The sequence below is a fragment of the Anolis carolinensis genome, unplaced genomic scaffold (assembly GCF_035594765.1).
Source record: "Anolis carolinensis isolate JA03-04 unplaced genomic scaffold, rAnoCar3.1.pri scaffold_11, whole genome shotgun sequence".
NCBI classification, from domain to species: Eukaryota; Metazoa; Chordata; class Lepidosauria; order Squamata; family Dactyloidae; genus Anolis; species Anolis carolinensis.
Genome location: NW_026943822.1, coordinates 22093279 through 22100696, shown reverse-complemented (window position 1 = coordinate 22100696; position 7418 = coordinate 22093279).

Here is a 7418-nt window from a genome sequence, read left to right as displayed (position 1 = left end):
AGGACAAACAAAAGATAATTCACATTTCTTCACTTTTGTGTCCTGCACCTCAAATTCCCACAAACATCGGCCGTATTATAAAGGCAGTTCAGTGGTGCTGGTTTCTCCAAGCAATGCCATCTGGCCTCTTCTCCCAATTCCAGAATTTTCTAAAATGCAATCCTTTGCTTCCAGGGGATCCTGTTCCCGGCATCTTTTCAAATTACAAAACCTTCCTGTGAAATGATGAAAGGTGTGGAATGAGAAACAAGGCAAGCTGATCAAATTAAAGGACATTGCATTCCCCGGTTCCCAGAGGCACAGCAGTTTCTCTGTTGCTCTTGACATAAATGGGTTGCACCCAATTTTATTTTTATCTGCAGCGCTTCACTTTTGAATTTACCGAATTAGGAAAAGAGAGGAGGAAAAGAAGAAGAAAAAAACAGAAGGTGAGACAGTAATTAATCGGCGTGACATTTATTTTACATCCTAACATTTTGGGATGCAAATTGACTTGTCAGTCTACTTGAGCTTTAGTGTCTATTAAAATTACTCCGGTGGCCTAGGGGATAAAAGCCTCGTGACTAGAAGGCTGGGTTGCTGACCTGAAAGCTGCCAGGTTCGAATCCCACCCGGGGAGAGCGTGGATGAGCTCCCTCTATCAGCTCCAGCTCCATGTGGGGACATGAGAGAAGCCTCCCACAAGGATGGTAAAACATCAAAAAAATATCCGGGCGTCCCCTGGGCAACGTCCTTGCAGACGGCCAATTCTCTCACTCCAGAAGCGACTCCGGTTGCTCCTGACACGAAAAAAAAAAAACTCGCATTCTTAATTTGTAACAAGTCCAATCCCTTCTTGTCCCTTCGCAAAAGCTTCAAGACCCCAAAGCATAGTGGGCAAGGCACACTCTCTCAGCCTCAGAGGGAAACAAACCCTCTAAAGAAATCTTGCCAAAAAAACCCCATGGTAGTTTGGCCTTAGGGTTGCCGTAAGTCAGAAATGACTTGGAAGACACACAACAACAGGTGAGCATTGAATTGTGGCTGCTGTGGTTTCTTTCCTCCTTCAAATATGCCTTCATTCTTAAATGAATTACTAGGTTGCCATCTAGGGGACACTATTCGAAAAACAATTTAGGATCAGCTTGGCTTTAAAGAAATACCATAAAGTATACCCATTTGAGCAACAGATAACCCCCTCCAGCCCTGGTGGCTTTTTAATTTTATGAATGGAACAGGAAGAAAATGATATGCTTGTTTGAAAGCAATTTAATTTTGGAAGGGGTTTGCAATAAAAGATTTGTACAGTACAGCAATGTAAGGGGGGAAATGAAGGCAGAAGAAAGGGCCAGTTCAATCCATGCAACGAAAGTCAATAGTGTGAGAACCTTGGGCATGAAGGGATTAAAGAGAAAGTGCCAAAAATGAAGACAGACCAGGTTTTCTCCTGACTGTATCCAAACATAAGTTTCAACAGTCCTGATCAAGTAATGTACTTGCTTCTACTTCTACTCTGCTTGCAAGGAAAACATTACAAAGACGCTGTACATCTCTTCACCCATTCAAAGGGAATGAAACCCCTACAGCGTTGGCCCTGGGATTTCCTATTGTTTGGGGAAGTAGGTCAAGCAACCCATACTATAAATAATGGGAAGCCTCCTGCCAAGGAACCCTTCCACGCTCGATTCATCTGTTCGCTTGGAAGAAAGAGCCTGCTGATTTCCTCCTCCATCCACATCACAGGTATAACTATATATTTTCAACTTATTCTTCCATCAGGCCACGGACAGCAGGAATATAACCCTTAGTTCTCCACATTTGGCTGGAACAGCCTCATGAAACTCAAGGATAAGAGTACATCCAGGTTGTAAAGACTGAATGAGAAAGAATTATATCTTGGGAAGATGTGACTGGTGAGAGCACATTTGGTTGTTGAGCCAGGATCATGGCCAACTAGGTTGTCCTTTCATGAATTATATGAAACTGAGTTAGATAGAGCATCATCTGATTTTCCTCATGTAAAGGAAGTCGGTAACATCCCCTCTGTGCTGAACTTGGCTTTCTTGGTTGAGGAAGCTGTAGTAATGTGGTTGGGTGTAGCTAACGAAGCTAATTTCATAGTGGATGGGCTAATGGGCCATTACCTATTCAACGGCCCTACCCTAAATGCTTGCTTTAAGATTAAATGTGGCTCTTAGTGCCTTTTAACCACTGAACTAAAGAGTTTGTTTTCTTTGTCCTCCAAACTGAAAGCCTTCTTGAGAGAGCAGGGAGGTGCTACAGACCCCGACAAATGTCACCTGCCGGTTTCCTTCACAAAGCTTATTGCTGTTCACCTTCTCAGCTAATTGCTTACCCTCCAACATTTCATTTAGAGAGAGAAAATGAGCCGAATTCAAGGACAAGTCATAGCCAAAAGTGTAATGGCAAGTTTTCCTAAGGGCAAGGCACTCCTCAACACAATTGCCATTCCTTCCAGGAGGACGCTCCAACATGCAGACTGCTGTATTGCACCATTATCAGCAAAACCAGGAGCAGGTCTTTGGCAAACCAAAGAGCCCTTAACTGCTCTTTTGAAAAACAAATTTATCTTCACAATATATACCGTAATTGAAACTACGTAATTGAAACAGCATTGAAGCGATGCTCTTACACCATTAACTCCGCTGGACTGGCCACGTCTCCCAAAGCAGCTACTCTACTCCGAACTCAAGAACGGGAAACGTAATGTTGGTGGGCAGGAAAAGAGATTTAAAGATGGGCTAAAGCCAACCTTAAAAACTGTGGCATAGACACAGAACTGGGAAGCACTGGCCCTTGAGCACTCTAATTGGAGGTCAGCTGTGACCAGCAGTGCTGCGGAGTTCGAAGAGGCACGAATGGAGGGCTTAAGGGAGAAACGTGCCAAGAGGAAGGAGCGTCAAGCCAACCCTGACCGGGACCGCCTTCCAGCTGGAAACCAATGTCCTCACTGCAGTAGAACATGCCAACTAAGAATAGGTCTCTTCAGCCATCTATGGATCCATCCCCAAGACAACAGAAACGGAGGGCCATCATCCTCAAACTACGAGGGATCGCCTAAGTCTAAAGTAAAAAAGTCTAAGTAAGTTTGGAACTCATGCTGCAAGATACAGGGACAACTGTTCACTTGGAAGACTATTGAGAGAGGATTAGAGAAATACATGAAACATAAGGCCTCCAGCAATTAGTAGTCATAATATCTATTAATTCCAGTATCAGAGAATTCAAGCAGCAAGGGACTCATATATAGTCTGTATGTGTTTCCAGAGGATGCTCATTAGTTAATGTGAGAACAGAAGTATGGATTACACAGCAATGCACTTGGATCAAGCATAACTCTTTGTTACAGAAATATTCTAAATAAATACATAGACTTCCTGGTTAATCAGGTCCTATGAATGGAGGTATACCTTATTATCTTTTGATAACTCTTCCTTTCCTTCCCCAAATTCCTCCTCATCACTTGCCACTTTTCTGTTGTGACCACGTTTATCCCACTACGATCTTCACTTAAACATCCCTGCTCTCTGTTGCCTGTAATCAGGAGTTACCTAATAATAACTACTTGAAGTTGTCAGAATTGGTTAAAATGAAGAAGCAGTCGCTGTAGTGTTATTCTTTTTTCTCCCTGTGAATCACTTGACAACCAAGGCATGGACTGAAATAAATTGGGAGATCAAATTGTCCAAGTGAATGAATTAAAGCACAAGCTGGATTGTGATACAAGGCAGGAGGCTGGTGCTATTTGCGTGGACTCAAGAGCAAAAGTTTTGTTTTAATGTTGCATATAGAAACTGATTAACTCACCCTAAAGGCTGGATAAAATAGATCCCAAGGCAAGTGGGAGTGAGAAAGGGCTCTTTTGGGGAGAGAATTATGTTCATTCTGAGCTTCCAGAATATTAGGACAGGGACATTTAGATGCTTTCCTCTTTGTGATAAATGTTAATTACACAACTAGACAGATTGATCTGTGTGTGTGCTTTTCCCTTAGAGCCATTTGGCATCCTTCCCCCAAACGCATCGAACAGCATTTCATCACATCCCATTGCGCTGGACTAAAAAACTAGCAAACTGCAACCGAATGTCATAGTCCCTTTGGGATTTTTTGCAGCCAGCGAAAGGAGAGGAATGTCTTGGCATTGCAGCCCCATGGCCTACTTTTCTCCTCCTTTGTTCATCTCATGGGATGCCTCATCCTCTCGCCATGAATGGAATAATGATGCTGTTATTTCCGATCAGGCGGTCGGTTGCTGGAGGAACAAAGCAGAGTCAGAATACATCTCCAGCGATATAAAGTAACGCAGAGGAGAAAATTGTGGGGCTATTTTTACAATCTGACAAACTTGAGGCGGAGTTCAGAGGTACCATGGGTGTGTCTACACTGTAGAACAGTGGTTCTCAACCTGTGGCTCCCCAAGTGTTTTGGACTACAACTCCCAGAAATCCCAGCCAGCTTACCAGCTGTTAGGATTTCTGGGAGTTGAAGGCCAAAACATCTGGGGACCCACAGGTTGAGAACCACTGCTGTAGAATTAATGCAGATTGACACCACTTTAATTACTATACATGAAACATATGGAATCCTGGGATTTGTAGTTTGGGGAGGCTTCAGCACTCTTTGGAAGAGAAGGTTCAAGGCTTTGTCGAACTACAGCTCACAGGATTCCATAGCATTGAGCCATGACAGTCAAAATAGGGTCAAACGTCATTAATTATACAGTGTAGAGCAGGCCTGGGAAACTTCAGCCCTTCCTCCAGGTGTTTTGGATTTCAACTCCCACAATTCCTAACATCCTACAAGGTTTATCCATACCTCACAACCTCTGAGGATGCCTGCCATAGATGTGGGCGAAACGTCAGGAGAGAATGCTTCTGGAACATGGCCACACAGCCCGAAAGACATACAACAACATCCTACAAACTATCTACAGACCCACTAAGAAAATCTAACAAATGTGATGTTCATAAAAGGGCAAGAGGGAGCTCCTCACAATTTCAACAGAAAGGAGGAAACCATGAAAATGAACAAATCTGGTTTCAATATTTAAAAAAAAACTAAAATTGTCTAACATAGTGTAACAGATGGCAAAAATTATGTAATACTGTGTTGTGTTGTCAAAGGCTTTCATGGCTGGAATCACTGGTTTGTTATGAGTTTTCTGGGCTGTTTGGCCATGTTCCAGAAGCATTCTCTCCTGACGTTTCACCCAAGTTCCCACATGGAGCTGAAGCTGATAGAGGGAGCTCTCCCCGGGTGGGATTCAAACCTGGCAGCATTCAGGTCAGCAACCCAACCTTCAAGTCACAAGGCTTTTATTTATTTATTTTATTTTTTATTTTATGGTTTTTATTCTTATGTCTTTCTCACCCTGAGTTTTAACTTAATGTTCATGTGGTCCGCCCTTGTTTTCATTGTTTCCTTGATTTGTATTGTAATGGATATTATTATTTATTGTATTGTTCACTGTGTTGTGATGTGTTGTTCTTTTATATGCTGTTTATATTGTATTGTTCTGGGCATGGCCCCATGTAAGCCGCCCCGAGTCCTCGTTGGGGAGATGGTGGCAGGGTATAAATAAAGTTTTATTATTATTATTATTATTATTATTATTATTATTATTTTATCCCCTAGGCCACCGGAGGCTCCTACTATATCATCATATGGTAATATTAGTAATATTACATTTAATATATAATATTTAATTAATATTATTATATTGTATTATTAGTAGTATAATATTGTATTCCATTATAATATTATTATCAATATTATATGTATATACAATATATTATATATTTATAAATTATTTGAAATTATATGTATATGGGTTTGCCTCCCCAGCGATATCCGGCAAACCCCATCCCTCCTGGGATTTAGAAGAAAACTAAAAATTTGGCTCTGCGCCCAGGCATTCAGTGAATAAGCTCATTGGCTGTTGTAATCGGGTCGCAAATCTGTATTTATAACAGTAGTGTATGACTGAGGATGGCGCAATATCGCTGCCTTGCAGCGTTTTAATTTTTGTATACTTTTTATCATGTTTTTATCATGTTTATGATATGTTGTTTTATTTTGTTATATTGTATGGTGTCTGGGCATGGCCCCATGTAAGCCGCCCCGAGTCCCCGTTGGGGAAATGGTGGCGGGGTATAAATAAAGTTTTATTATTATTATTATTATTATGTTTTAATTGTTTTGTTTTTATAGTATATTTGTTGCTGGCCCTCGTGGCAGAATGTAAGCCGCTCTGAGTCCCCTCGGGGAGAAGGGCGGGGTATAAATGCATGTAATAAATAAATAATAAATAAATAGGGTTGTTGTATGTCTTTCGGGCTGTGTGGCCATGTTCCAGAAGCATTCTCTCCTGACGTTTCGCCCACATCTATGGCAGGCATCCTCAGAGGTTGTGAGGTATGGAGAAAACTAAGCAAAGAGGTTAATATATATCTGTGGAAAGTCTAGGGTGAGAGAGGTCAGTGTGAATGTTGTGTAGTTAATCGCTTTAATTAGCATTGAAAAGTTTATCTGCTGTCTTCTTCCTGCCTCTGGGGCATCCTTTGTTTAGAGTCGTTAACTGCCCTTGGTTGATTCATGTCTGGAAATCCTCTGTTTTCAGAGTATTGCTTTTTATTTACTGTTCTGACTTTTGAGTTTTTTAATACTGGTAGCCAGATTTTGTTCATTTTCATGGTTTCTTCCTTTCTGTTGAAGTTGTCCACATGCTTGTGGGTTTCAATGGCTTCTCTGTGTAGTCTGACATGATAGTTCTTAGAATGGTCCAGCATTTTTGTGTTCTCAAATAGTATTCTGTGTCCAGGCTGGTTCATCAAATGCTCTGCTATGGCTGATTTCTCTGGTTGAATTAGTCTGCAGTGCCTTTCATGTTCTTTGACTCTTGTTTGGGCAATGCTGCGTTTGGTGGTCCCTATGTAGACTTGTCCACAGCTGCATGGTATCCGGTAGACTCCTGCAGAAGAGAGAGGATTTTATATACATATATATTTATTTTACATATATATTTATTTTATATACATATATATATATATACATATATATATGTATATAAAATAAAGAACAACACTCAGAAAGCAGGAATTCCTAGTCTCCAGGGTAGCAGAAAAAAAAGCTTGCTCCCTCCTCCTTATTCCGTAGGTGTGTTTTTGTCCATGTTAAAATCCTATTGTGTTAATTTTGGCCAGTGTGAGCTCTCCCAGCCTCTTGTTTTTGTCCTTGTTGCAATCCCATTGTGTTAATTTTGGCTCTCCCAGCCTGTGTTGACCGCTCCAGTCCTCCTGGGTGGAGCCATCTTGGATGATGCGCATCACGTGACGAAGCCTCGCCGTCAGGTGACGCGCCCGGCGGCCATCTTAGCCTCCCCTCTCTGATGTCAACAAGTGACGCGGCCGGGCGGCCAT